The following is a 15,089-nucleotide window of genomic DNA, read 5'->3' on the forward strand; positions in this document are numbered from 1 at the left end:
CTAACCTCCCCATAAACCCATCTGCTCTTTCAACAAGTACAATTGTTTCTACCTTCCTTCTAGTCCACTCCTGTGATAAGTATTTCAGGGTAAAAGAAACATTTTAATCTATACATTGGAAAATTAATAGCATTCACTATAGCCATTTTAAAATTCTTTTCACTTTTCAAGGCCATTGCCCAAATTAATCATATTTCTTGAGCAATGTTTTCAAAATTTAGTAACTAAAATGTCAGCCATATACCAGCCATCTTCTGCTGCCAGCAGAACTCTAATTCATTGGCGGGGGCGGGGGGGGGTGTGCTGTCAGAAATAATGCCTGGAAATTGCATTTTTTAAACCACACATCCTAAGATTATTCTTTTGAAAGTGGTTTTTGGATAAAACTTTTTGAAATGTTTCTTTACAGTACTGCAATGGCAATAAGGTTGTTAACTGAACTTGCCATCACTCACAATTCTATATAAAGCAATCAAGAATCTAATTTTTTTAAAAGTTATAGCTCTTTTTAATTTTGAATGACAATGAGCATAGGAGAAACCTATTGGAGGACATTTGACTCCAAATGTTTCCATTTGTGATAAATATGTCTACGTAAGTTTCCAGTTCTCTATTACTGTAGTTATTGGTATAACAAATACAATTAGTTTTTCCCATAAGATATGTTTTCCCCATAAGACTCCCACAAGAAATATAAATTTCACATTTCTAACAGAATGCTCAGAGCTTTATTTCTTATTAAGAAATCCTTAAATATTTTATCAGAGACAGACATAATCACAGCAGCATTTGGAGCTCCACAGCCACATGTCTGTGGGTAATAGGAAGAAAAACCTTCTTCATATGCAGTGTGAGGACAAACAATCTCAAAATCAGTTTATAGTGATAACTAACATAAATATCTTCATAAGCTCTGCCATAAGATTTACAGAGAGTTAAGCATGGAAGTGGCACACCCTACACATTAATTGCTAACAGAAAGGCCATTTTCTTTCTGGTTATTCACCAGGCTGCTGCTCCTCCTCTCCCATTCAACATCAGCCCTTGCAGTGGACATTGCTTCCCCATGTGCTCTCCATTTATCCTCACATTCTGAAGTTCCACCTTGGACCCTTCATCAGCCATCAAGGTTTTTCTACTAAATCATACAAGATTTATACTCATTATTGATAAACCACCAACTCAAAAGGACTTAAGCTGCCTATAGTAACCAAAGATAGGATTTCACATGAGACATGTGAAAAAGAAGAAAGGCTGATTATATCTTGAGGGACCACATAATGTGTTATCCAAATGGGACATTTTTTAGAATAAGAGAGTGCTATTAATGATTACATAATTACAACAGGCATAATCCAGGTCTATCCCAGGTAAACCAGGATATATAATTAGCCTTAGTAGTCTAAGGATGATTGCTATAAATAAATAATTCCCAGAAAACCAATGGCAAAGGGGAAATATTAAACAAATCCAATTATAATGTGAAAAAAGCACACCAGTTAGCCTGAAGTTCCAAAATTTTGACTTATAGAAATATATTGTACAGACATTTATAGGAACATTGAAAAACACAATGTCAATATGATGTAGTGCATAATAATGGTTCCTGTAACTATGTGACACCTAACTACGTGGGTGGTTTCAGTAAAATGGAAATGTATACATAAACACATGTACAGGTACACTTACTGTTGGGGGCCCCCGACCCATAGAGATCCCCTGGTGTTGCAGATGAATGAAGACTTCCCAGGCAGCTTGTGCTAGGGGAGAAAAGGCTGGCAAATATCTGAGAGACAAATGCCTCAAATGTTTTCCTCTAAGGTCTTTTATTGAGTGCAGTAAGCTTAAGGGCATATAGCATGCATGTAAAGCTCATCAACCAATGTTAAACAGTGTGGATTACAGAAAACAGATATTATTCAGGGATAACAACTGAAGGAACGCTGGGATCTCCCTCAGGTCAGGGTGTGTTGGACACAAAGACTTCAGATGGCCATAAAATAGGAGGGTGAGTTCATATTGAGTTAAAGTTAAAACCTCTGCTGCTGGTACAATAAAGCGATCAAGTGAGGTAAAAGAACAAGGCAAGCTTCAATGGACATAAAGCATTTTCTCATTGTCCGATTCCCACTGGGGCCCACTGGCTATAGTATTGAGTCACGTATGCACCCAGCTTTCCCGGTTTTCTGGTCAGGTTTTACAGGCTTTGTTTCCTTCGCCTGGCCTGTGCAGGGCTCCAAGTCTCGATACTTTCCCAGGGGGACCCCAACATCCTAGAAACTTAAGGTATCATGACCCCTATTTCTAAAATTTCTGAAGCCTATGAGTAGGATATATTTTTCCTATCCATTCTTATAATTTACCTAATTAGCACATCAATTTTATTAATAAAAATTGCTAAATTAGTCATATAATTGAATTTTTATCATGAATAAGTGTTGAATGTTGTCAATTGATTTCTTCTGCATCTATTGAATGATCATGTGATTTTTCTTTTTTTAGCTTAATGTGATGAGTTACATTAACTAATTTTCAAATGTTAAACCAGGATACCTTGGATAAGTCCTATTGGTCATGGCATTTAATATTTTTATACATTGTTGGATCTGATGTGCTTATATTTGTTTAGGATTTCTACATTTATGTTCATGGTAGATATTGGCCTGTAATTTTCATGTAATGTCTTTGTGTGGTTTTGGTATTAGGGTTAATGCTGGACTCATAAAATTAGTTAGAAAGTACTCCCTTCTTCTATCCTCTGAAAAAGACTGTAGAGAACTGGCATAATTTCTTTCTTAAATGTTTGGTAGAACTCATTGGTGAAACCATCTGGGCCTGGCACTTTCTGTTTTTGAAAGTTATTAACTATTGACTCAATTTATTTAATAGTTATAGGCCTATTTAGATTATTTACTTATTCTTGTGTGAGTTTTGGCAGATCATGTCTCTCCCTACATCTCACTCTCACATTAGGAAAGGGCAATTTACAACAGTTCCTTTTATCCAGCACACCACAGCAGGCTTAGGTTACCAAATCTCTGAGCATAGAGCTGGTTATATTATTCCTTTATTATCTTTTAATGTCCATGAGATCTGTTCCCCTCACTCATTTCTGATATTAGTAATTTGTGTCCTCTTAGACTGGTTAGAGGGTTATCGATTTTATTGATCTTTTCAGAGAAACAGGTTCTGGTGTCCTTGATTTCTACTAATTTCCTGTTTTCAATTTCACTGACTTCTGTCCTAATTTTTATTATTTCTTTTCTTATGCTTACTACCTTGGATTTAATTTGCTCTTTTTTCCCTAGTTTCCTAAGGTATAAACTTAGATTACTGATTTTAGATCTTTCTTCTTTTCTAACACATGCATTCAAAGCTATAAATTTCCCTCTAAGCACTACTTTTGCTGCATCCCACACATTTTTGATGGGTTGCATTTTTATTTGCATTTAGTTCCAAACGTTTTCTAAAATTTCTCTTGTGATTTCGTTTTTGGATGATATTTAGAAGTATGTTATTTAGTCTTCATGGAATTGGGGGTTTTCCAGTTATTGATCTGTTTTCAATTTCTAGTTCAATTGCATTGTGATCTAAGAACAGATAATGTATGCTTTCTATTCTTTTAAAAAATTTAAGTGTATTTTATGACCCAGAATGTGGTTTTATCTTGGTAAATGTTCCATGTGACTTTGAGAAGAATGTGTATTCTCCTGTTCTTGGATGAAATCCAATTGACTGATGGTTTAGTTGAGTTCAACCATATCTTTACTGATTTTGTGTCAGATCTGTCCATTTCTTAGAGAGGGATGTTTGAGATCTTCAATTATCATAGTGATTCATCTATTTCTCTGTGCAGTTCTATCAGTTTTTGTCTCATGTATTTTAATGTTTTATTGTTAGATGCATACAAATTAAGAACTGTCAGCTCTGTTTGTAATTAATACAGCTAAGCTACTTTGCTTTCTTTTGATTAGTGTAACAAGATTCATACACTATTTTTAATCCTCAGGTGCATTTACATTTAAAATGGGTTTCTTGTAGAAACACATAACCGGGTAATGTCTTTTTCTATTTTTTTATCTTTAACATTTTTTTAAATTTCTTATTTTTTTAAAGTATATTTTATTGATTATGTTGCTACAGTAGTCCCAATTTGTTTCCCCTTTGCTCCCCTCTGCCCAGTACCCCCCCTTCCCTCCAGTAATCCTACCCCTCTTAGTTTATGTCCATGGGTCATGCATATAAGTTCTTTGGCTTCACACTTTCCTATATTATTCTTAACTTCCCCCTGTCTATTTTGTACCAACCAATTATAATTCTTAGTCCCTGCATCATTTCCCCATTTCTCCGCCACCCCTCTCCCAGCTGATAACCCTCCAAATGATCCCCATACCTATGATTCTGTTCCTATTCTGGTTTGCTTAGTTGGATTTTGTTTTTATTAGATTCAGTTGTTGATAGTTGTGAGTTTGTTGTCATTTTAGTGTTCATAGTTTTGATCTTCTTTTTCTTAAGTAAGCTCCTTTGACATTTCATATAATAATGGCTTGGTAATGATGAACTCCTTTAGCCTCACCTTGTCTGGGAAGCACTTCATTTGCCCTTCCATTCTATCCAGCTTTGCTGGATAGAGTAATCCTGGTTGCAGGTTGTCTTTCATCACATTGAATATTGCTTGCCAGTCCCTTCCTGCCTGCAAAGTGTCCTCTGAGAAATCAGCTGATAGTCATATAGGCACCCCTCTGTAGGCAACTCTCCACCTCTCTCTTGCTGCCCCCTGGACTCTGTCTTTATTTTTCACCTTTGGCATCTCAGTCATGATGCATCCTGGTGTGGTTCCCTCTGGGTCCAGCTCACCTGGGGCCCTCCATGCTTCCTGGACCTGTATGTCCATCTCCTTCACAAAATTTTGGAAGTTTTCCTCATTTTCTTCCATTCTTACTTCCTCATTCTACACTGGTTGACTTTTTAAATTCCTTATGTTCCAAATCCTTGATTTGAACCCCAGTTTCCTTCCCTTCACCATTGGTTTTGTGTGGATTTTCCTTTGTTTCACTTAGCACAGTTTCACAAAATGCACTGCAGGAAAAGAGTGACTAAGGACCAATAGCATCCTAGGCTTTTGGTGGATACATTCCTGGGGCAGGTGGATTTCTATTCCTGGTTGAGGGGGTCACATTCCTGGAGAAGGCATGCCTACTGATGTCCCTGGAGCAGGGGGAAGCCCAATGGGTGGTCCCATGGGTGGTCTCATACCAGGTGGAGGAGTCATATGCCTGGAGGGGGGTTGCCTGACCCACAGGTGTGGAGGGAGTCTCCTGACTTGGTGGGTACTGAGTTGGGGTTCCAGCAATCCTGGCAGTGGCCATCACAGTGTCAGCTGTGACAGTGCCTCATTTCTGTGGAGTCATTACCTGCTGGGAAGGCTCCTCCAACCCTTGGACAGAAGCATGTGTAATTGGATCAGCTGGTACTCCTCTGCTCACAGCCTGCCAACTCCAAGGGCCTCCTGCAGCTCCCACAAGTGAGACACAAACAATGCCAGTATCTTTGGGGGAAGTCCCTCCACAGTCATGAAAACCAAGTTCTCAACATGCAGCAACACCAGACCCAAAACTTGCTTTTCTTCATGCTCTGGCTGCTTTCCATTCCTTGGCTTGATCTTCTTGAACTCAACACAATCACAAAGGATCAAGTTCATATGCTTGTCAAAAGCCTTAAAGGTGCTGATGAAGATCTAGCCATCTTGCTCAATGAATCTAATTCTATAGCCAATGTGCTACAGCATCTTGCTGCTCTTTCCCACAGTCATGTCTGTTTTACCACCAAATCCAATGTCCATGGTAAAGTTATGTGATCCTTAAGAACTAAGGGAAGGCTATGGATAAAGAATAACAGGTTCTCTTAGAAACAATGCAAGTTGGCACAGAAGCTTCAAACAGTAGGTGAAGCCTGGTTTTTTGCTTGGTATCAGCTACCTGAGAGGTCCCAACACTGCTTTAATCACCTCTTGGTGTCTCAGTTAGGAGAGCCTGCCTCAGTTCCGCCTGGAAGCCCTCCACAGATACTCACTGCTGCTGAGATTGCTGAGTGAAGCTGACACTCTTGGTTGCTCAGGGAGGCTGTCCTCTTACATTTGACCTGGACTTCCACCTCAGGTACATGCTGTTCCATAGTCCTTCTCAAGTGTAAATGGTCCCTTTCTTGGCCTCTGGGATTCACCTCTCCTTTCTAGGTGTCATTCCAGGCAGGCATCGAATGAACGAGTACAATTGCCCCTGTGCAAACCCCTGGCCTCACTGCCTGTGCCGCACTCTACAGAGACACTGCAGGGAAGGAGTGCTGAGGTTCATAAAATCCTGAAATTCTTTTAAGCCATTTTTTTCTTTTAGAATATAAAAGTGGACAAATGTCCCTCTTAATTATAATAACTGATGTGTTGTGGGTAGATACAAATCTTGATCTAACTAAAATTGTGATCTATCTATACTGTGAACATGAAGGGGTGAAGAGTGTGTCTATGGGGAGGAGGCAGTGGGAGCAAGGAGAGCTTGATCCACATAGTGAGAATCCCGCACAGAAGCCAACAAGTTGCACAACAAGCCCATGTTTAGAATCACAGGGATAAATGCCATAGCAGTTAACTAAGATAAATGAAAGTGGTTGCCTCTACAGAGGGAAAATATGGTAGAGGAGGTCTTGGGATAAATATTCTATAACAAAACTTTTTTCATTTTGTATTCAATATAAGTGTAACTTTGATTAAAAAAAATAAGGAATGGAGGAAAAGGAGCAGGGTTTTCATTCTGTTTTATTTTTCTTCAAAGGGGAGTATAATGAATTCTATATGGATCGTATTAAATTTGAAGTGCTAATAGGATACTCAAGTGAAAAGGCATCACAGACAAATGAAAATTAGTTCATGGGTCTTGGTTGAGAAACATCAGGCATAGACTGAGCAGTCATAAACACAGAGGTGGCAAGTGAAGCCATGGGAATATATGTGCTGATAAAAAAAAAGAGAGAGAAATGGATAGAAAAATAAGTAGTGTTAGGTGGAATATTCTCCTCTTTTTCCCTCTATATCCACATCCTGCCAAGAAAATTGACCTTTATGGATGGGGTCAATGGCCTGTGCCCTAAGGTTTATAGATGAGTGTGGGCTAGCAAGAAGCATCAGCAGAGTTAGAGAAGACAGGTGGAGAGTGAGGTGAGGTGCTAATTCCTAGACCTCTTTCCTGCCAGAGCAGCTCTTTGGTAGCAGCTCTTTGGTGGTTCCCTACCTATGGCCATGTGCCTGTGCTGGATCTTCTTCTGTAGCTCCCATTCTGTCCAGGTGTGCCCAGCCCCACTCCTCACTGGTTTCTCTCAACCCTCCCCAAGACGTCATAAGCCGCCCTCTCCTAAGGTGTGTACAAAGTTCCACCTCTTTCCTGCAAAACCCAGACTGATATATAAGTTTACTAAGTAATCCTGAAGAACTGTATTAGAAAGTTGGCAGAGGAACAAGAAGCAATAACAAACCTTTAAGACAACTAGAGAATCAAGACAAAATGGTCAAGAAGATTGGGAGGGCTGTTTCAACATGGGAGGTGTGGGCCCAGAAAAGACACAAGGAGAAATAACTTAAAAGGTTCGTAGTTAACCACAGCAACTGCAGCAAGGTGAGAGAATCTTAACCAGCTCAATCTGAGGCATTAATAGGTGGCAAGAAGGCAAACAAGTGTAAAACACACTCTTAATAATTCTGGTAGCAATGGGAAGAATAGTGGTGGAGCTTCCTCAGGAAGGACGTGTTTAGAAGTGCAGAAACTTGATAAGAGGTTAATGGGAAGACCTGCAGAGAATGATAGGAGTAAATAAATAGGGTAGAAACAGGATAAACAACTGAAACCATGTCAGAAATGAGAAGTGGCAGCTCTCTCTGAGGCATGGAAGACAAATTCAGTGTGACAAACTGGGAGGAATGAGAAGTTGAGGGATTAACACAAGGTGGCTTCTAACATCTCAGACAACTCAGAGGCAAGGCCACAAGTTGAAACAGGAGGCGGTATAAGATCAGAAAGGCAACCTGCGGAGCAAATTATAAATTGGTAAAGGCACTATTCTTTCAGCTGATGTTTTTTCCTTTTTTAAAAAGTATATTTTATTATGTTGTTACAGTAGTTCCAATTTTTTCCCCTTTCCTCCCTTCTGCCCAGTACCCCCCTTCCCTCCAGCAATCCCACCCCCCTTAGTTCATGTCCATGGGTCATGCATATAAGTTCTTTGGCTTCACCCTTTCCTATACTATTCTTAACATCTCCCTGTCTCTTTTGTATCAACCAGTTATGCTTCTGAGTCCCTGCATCATTTCCCCATTTCTCCCCCTTCCCCCTCCCAGCTGATAACCCTCCAAATGATCCCCATACCTATGATTCTGTTCCTATTCTGGTTTGCTTAGTTAGATTTTGTTTTTATTTTTTAGATTCAGTGGTTGATAGTTGTGAGCTTGTTTTCATTTTAGTGTTCATAGTTTTGATCTTCTTTTTCTTAAGTAAGCCCCTTCGACATTTCATATAATAATGGCTTGGTGATGATGAACTCCTTTAGCTTTACCTTGTCTGGGAAGTACTTCATCTGCCCTTCGAAATGACGGCTTTGCTGTATAGAGTAACCTTGGCTGTAGGTTGATTTTCATCACATTGACTATTGCTTGCCAGACTCTTCCTGCCTGCAAAGTGTCCTCTGAGAAATCAGCTAATAGTCCTATAGGCAACCCCCTGTAGGCAACTCTCCGTCTCTCTCTTGCTGCCCCTGGACTCTGTCTTTATCTTTCACCTTTGGAGTTTCAATCATGTGCATCCCAGTGTGGTCCCCTTTGAGTCCAGCTTGCCTGTGACTCTCCATGCTTTCTGGACCTGTATGTCCATCTCCTTCGCAAAATTTGGGAAGTTTTCCTCATTCTTTTCCATTGTTTCTTCCTCATTCTGCACTGGTTGACTGGTTTTTTTTTCCCCTTATGTTCCAAATCATTGATTTGAACACTGGTTTCTTTCCCTTCACCATTGGTTTTGTGTGGATTTTTCTTTGTTCCACTTAGCATAGCCTTCACTTCTCTTATGCGTCTGCTGTACTCAAGCATATCTGTCAAGCCTGTGAGCATCATTATCACCAGTGTTTTGAATTCTGCATCTGTTTGGTTGTCTGTCTCTTCATCTGTTAGGTTGGCTATCTCCTCATTGCTTAGTTCTCCCACTGGAACCTTGATCTGTTCCCCATTTTGAGCCATACTTCTCTGTCTCCTCATTCTGACAGGCTCCCGTGTTTGTTTGCCTCTGCATCCCAGGTAGAGCTGTTGCTCCTGGTACATTTTAAGGGGAGGAGTCTTAGGTATTCATCAGTACAGGGCAACCTGTTTCATCACGTTGTGGCGCTGTATGTAGGGGAGGGGTCTGAGAAGGAACAATGCCGCCTGCCCAGCACTCGCACTCGCCACTTTTTTCAAGCACCTCTCCCACTTCCGCACCAAACTGGCACACCTCTAGTTGCTATCCAGGCCGTTGTTCCCAGAGTGGGTGGGTCTGCAGATGTTCTAGGACTGTGGAGGCCCTTTAAACAAGTGGACTCTGCTGAGATCGGCAGTTTCTGCCTTGATGCCAACCCCCACTGGTCTTCACAGTCAGAAGCAATGAATATGCTGGGACTGTGAGCTGTGAGGTCTGGTGAGGAGCTGGGAACGCTCCCCAGGTGTCCCTCCTGACTTTTTAAAATGTGTGACTGTCCTTTCTTTTGGCCTGCTGCTGCTGCTGCTGCTACCACAATGCATCCTCTCCACCCTGGCTCTGCCTCTCCTACCTGTCTGAATGAGTATTTCTTCTTTATATCTTTGTTTGCTGGACTTCCATGCAGTTTGATAATTCTGGAACTTCTGGTTGTTTCTAGTTTTGAGGTACTTGTATTCCTTCTTAGTTGTGGAGGGAGACGTAGCGTGTCTGTTACGCCTCCATCTTGGCCAGAAGTCCTTTTTTTTTCTTTTTCTTAATGATGGAAAAAGGTCTGAAGAAAGGCAAGTGTCATATAGACACTGCACTTGGGAAGTTGCAAGTCCTTACAGGAGAATACCTAAGGGATGCACTTTCAGTGTACTTTGGATAGGGCATCCCAGGGTAGGCTGACAGACCTGGAGAGCTGGTGAGGGGATGGTGGGGGGACTGATGTCTGGGTGAGGCTGCAGTGCCAGAAGCAATAGGGAAAGCCAAACAGATAGAAAGCTCTGCTAAGAAACTGTGCGTAACTTAAAAGAGTTTAAAATTTTAAAAAGAGAGCTGTTATGTGTGGTGCTCTGAACCAAAATGTAGAAATGGGGTCAGGGGGCAGGAAACGGATGATGCTCGTGAACTTGGCATCAACAATCTTTGCCTTTTCTGCTCCAGCCTGGGTTACCAATGACGATGAAAACAGAGTTCATTTAGAAAACTTATACTACCATCTATTCATACTCAGAGTAAATGTTTATCAGATGTAGTGCTTATTTTTAACAACTGATACTTGAAGTATCATTGTTTATAATGGTTTTTTAGTGTCTTTATTTTTAAATCTCATATTTTACTCCAACATTACTAAATTCAATGTTTTTATCTAAAAAGTCAAATTAGGAGGGGAAGATGGTGGCCAAGCAAGTGGAAGCTGAGCCCACTTGGCTTGTGCCCCCAGCATGGATTTTTGGCTGATCTTCCAAAAAGTGACCTGAACAATCAACAGAATCTCAGCTGAAATGAATTTTTGAAGCCAAGGAGTACAGAGAATTTTATGCATTGTCTGGTAAGAAATTTTATAAGTTGGGGGGGGTGCCCTTTGTGAGGTGCCTGCAGCAGAGGATAGATCAGACAGAAAATGGAGCTTAGTGGCTCCCTCCAGTCCCAGAATTGGGGTCACAAACTCTAATTGGGAGAGACTTTGAAGGATATACAAAGTCTGGGAGACTTAGGCTGCACCACGCAGAGCAAACAGCACATCGGTACGCTTCAGGGCCAACCGGGAGAGTTCCAGAGAAAAACTCTATCTCTAGCAGGCTGTGGACAGCACTGACAGACAGAGACTTTGTGCTTCCAGGAGGAGCAAGCAGAGAACTGGCCCAGGGCTCAGTGCTGCGGTGTGGGTGCCACATAAAGACTCTTTTAAAAAGTGAGCTGAGGAGAGACTGGGCAGGGACCCCGTGATCATGTGCACAGTGGCTCTGCAAACAAAGAAACCAGAGTGAAAGTGCAGCTTGGTTCCACTGAGTCCAGCTGCACAGGAAGAACAGAAAGTGGCATGGTGAAGGAATTGTGGGACCTGACCCAGCATGGCTGTCCAGCAGGGGGCTGTGCAGAGTGGAGAGTTCGTGCATGAGTTCCCTGTGAGAAGGCAGGCTTGGGAGTAGACAGCCAAGGGCTGAACACCTGAGATTCATTAGAGACAGGAAGGTCCTGTCACAGGCAGGCATGCCCAACCCCCACCAGTGTTGTTAGAGGCTCTGCACATCAGTGAGGCCAGGTTCAGGAGCCCTGTGCTTGGTGCATATCCACATTGGAAAGGAGGAGAAGCTCTGAAAGGGCCCTTTCTGAACTTCTATCAGACACTACAAACTACGCTGGTTCCTTGGGACCTGATCCACTGAAACCAGCAGAGCAGAGAGACTGAAAACAGATGCAACAAGGGGTATTCAGGACCCCGCCCAACCTCGACTCTTATATAGAGCTGCCATTAGCACCAAGCAGGAAAGAGCTGCCCCTTTTACACAGATTGGCCCCTCACAGGAAACAAACAGCTAATTCATCAGGAAACTATACATTATCGGAAATAATCTGGAACAGACCAAGATGTTTGGCTGTGGGAGGGGGGGGAGAGACACTCCCACCATCTTCCCTGGAGACTGAACAACATCCCTGAGAGGTGACCCAGGGATTCCACCATTCTGATCACACCAGAGGCCCCCTGTGGAGGCAGAAGGAGGTGGTAATGGCAGTGTTCATGGACATTGGATGAACCACTCCTGGGCTTTTGCTGGGGGAAAGCCAGCAAGGCAAAACAACAGAAAGAGCCAGCTCAACCTGAAGGAGCCAGCCACAGAATGTGGGTCACTTGTAGTCTCAAACAAACTGCCTAGGGGTACACTAGGATACCATTTGACATTACCAGGGGAAGATCCAGAAAGAGAAAACAGTGACAAACACTGGAATCTGCTGAGAAAAATTCCACTGCGGTCTTCTTCATTATTTGTGTTATTTTTTTTATCCTGCATAGCTTTTTAACATTGTTTCTTTTTCTTCAAGTTTGTTCTTATTATTTCACTTTATTTTATTTTACTTTATTTCAAATCTCGTATTTTACTCCTCCTTTCTCTTACTCCATTTTGCTTTCCTTCTTCCTCTTTTTATTTTTGTTTTATTTTTTTCTCTTTCCATGCCTTGTTTCTATTGCCCACTTTTACTAATACTCCCCCCTCTAGCATTAGATATCTCACATTCTTTTTCTTTTTCTTATAATATCCTTATTCTCTCTCCACCTTTATTAATCTTTGCTCATTGGTGGTTGATATGGTGGTTGTTGTTGCATTTCTTCAATTTTATTCCTAGATGTTCACTATTTTTGTATTTCAAATCTCAAATTTTATTGTTCCCCACTTTTACTGCATTTTCCCTTCTTGACACTTATTTTTTCATTATAATTTTCATCTTTTCCCTCTCTTAGCCTGTATTTCATTCTTCACTCTTATTATTTCTTCTCCCTCTTTCCTCTCAAAATCACTTTTCTTTGTTTTAGACAACTCATACTCTTTCCCCCCTTTTTTTTCTTCTTATTCCCTTTCCACATTTATTAATCTTTGCTTAATTGTCATTGATAGTGTTGTAGTGGATGTTTTCCTTCAATTTTGTTCCCTCTTTTTCACTTTCTTAAAATTTTTTAACCTCATATTATACTGGGTCTGCTGCATGGGCAACAGCAGACCCTCCATATCACCCTGCCCAGGCTCTGTAGCTTCAGCTTCACTGGAGAGGACACTCCAGCGTCATCGCAAGATGTCGATTCAACACGGGAGGAGACAGATACCGTGTCACTCCCGAGTCGGACTGCACAACCATTCTTGGCGGTGCAGATAGACACTTAAGAAGCTACACCATCGTCTCTCGAGACGGACGGCTGCCGACAACTTACTAGCTAGGCTGAAAACACCTCAGTATTTCAGGACAGCAGTAATGTGGTTGTGGTTGTGGGGTTTTTTTTTGTGTGTGGTTGTAGCTTTTGTCTCCTGGGTTGCTTTGTTCTGGCAGCACCTGTACAACAGCATATAAGATGTGGTGGGCAGTGTGACTCTCAGTCAGGCAGCCAGAGGAAAGGAACCACCAAAGAATGACCCAACAACAATCCAAACTCAATTACAACAGGAGAGCTCACATAAGTGGCATAAAGGGCATCCCAAGAACATCTAGCCCAGGAGATCAAGCAGACTGCACCACTGAGTCCCCAAGGTCTCCTACCACAGAAGGCCACCCCACAAAAACAAGGAGTTAAAGCAGATCAATCTACTATGCATAAACAAACAAAAAGAGTCACCTAAAATGGGGAGACAAATAACCCCCAACTGGAAGAAAAAAAGAAATCTCCAGAAAGAGTGCTATATAAAATTGAGGCAAGCAACCTATCAGACATTCAAAATACTGGTTATAAGGATGCTCAAGGAGCTCAGTCAGAATTACAAGGAACTCTATGGGAGCTAAAAGGAACATAGTGGGAACTATATCACCACAAAAAAGTACATAGGAACTATGGAGAAGAGCCAGGAGGGAAAGAATACAATATCTGAAATGAAGAACACACTAGATGGAATTAAAAGTAGGCCAGATGAAGCAGAGGATTGAATCAGCAAGTTGGAAGACAAGGTAGAAAAAAAAAATAAAAAAACCCAGACAGAGCAACAAAACATAAAAACACTCAAAAAGAACAAAGATAGTTTAAGGGAGCTGCAGGATAACATATAATGTAATAATATTCACATCATAAAGACACCAGAAGGAGAAGGAAAGGGGCAAGGGATAGAAAACCTGTTTGAAAAATTAATAACAAAAAATTTCCCTAACTTGTTGAGAGAAAAAGTCATGTAAGTCTAGGAAGCACAGACAGTCCCAATCAAGATGAACCCAAAGAGGCCCACTCCAAGAAAAATCATAATTAAAAAGGCAAAATTTAAAGGCAAAGAGAGAATCTTAAAGGTAGCAAGAGAGAAACAACTAGTGACATACAAGGAAGCTCTGATAAGGCTATCAGCTAATTTCTCAACAGAAGAACTATAAGCCAGAAGGATTTCTCCAAGTAATGAAAAGCAAATGCCTGCAACCAAGACTACTCTACCCAGCAAGGCTCTCATGTAAAATAAAGGCAAAATAAGGAGTTTCCCATACAAAAAAAAAAAAAAAAAAAAAAGGCTAAAAGAGTACACCTCCACCAAAACAACATTATGAGAGAAGCTAAAGGAACTGCTTTAAAAGATGAAGACAAAGAGAGAGGGGGAACACAGGTACAAAGGGAAAAAATGACAATTTGAATAAGTACCTATCAATAATAACCTTAAATGTAAATGGATTAAATGCTCCAATCAAAAGACATAGGGTAGCGGAATGGATAAGAAAACATAACCCACATCCATACTGTCTATAAGAAGCCTACCTCAAAACAAAGGACCTACACAGGTAAAAGTGAAGGGATAGAAAAAAATAGCCCAAGCAAATGAACATGAAAAAAAGGCTTGGGTAGCAATACATATATCACACAAAAGAGACTTCAAAACAAAGGCCATAACAAGAGACAAAGAAGGTCACTATATAATACTTAAGGGAGTAGCCCAAAAAGAAGATATAACCATCATGAACATATATGTACTGAATGTAGGAGTACCTAAACATATCAGGAAAAAGGATCAACAGCACAGTCGCCATAGGGGATTTTAACACCCCACTGTCAACAATGGATACATCTTCCAAAGAATCAACAAGGGTATTGTGGCATTTAATGACACTCTAAATCAAATGGATAATTTATATATATATATATATATATATATATATATA

At 40.8% G+C, this 15,089-nt stretch overlaps 1 protein-coding gene and 1 pseudogene across 1 annotated transcript in view; both read right to left on the bottom strand.

Annotated features, from left to right (window-relative positions):
• The window catches only part of L3MBTL4 (L3MBTL histone methyl-lysine binding protein 4), a 434,331-nt gene that overhangs the window by 212,171 nt on the left and 207,071 nt on the right, over positions 1-15,089 (bottom strand).
• On the bottom strand, positions 5,115-5,812 carry LOC150002860 (small nuclear ribonucleoprotein-associated protein N pseudogene; annotated as a pseudogene).

The sequence above is a fragment of the Furipterus horrens genome, unplaced genomic scaffold, assembly GCF_987537825.1.
Source record: "Furipterus horrens unplaced genomic scaffold, mFurHor1.1.pri manual_scaffold_8, whole genome shotgun sequence".
NCBI classification, from domain to species: domain Eukaryota; kingdom Metazoa; phylum Chordata; class Mammalia; order Chiroptera; family Furipteridae; genus Furipterus; species Furipterus horrens.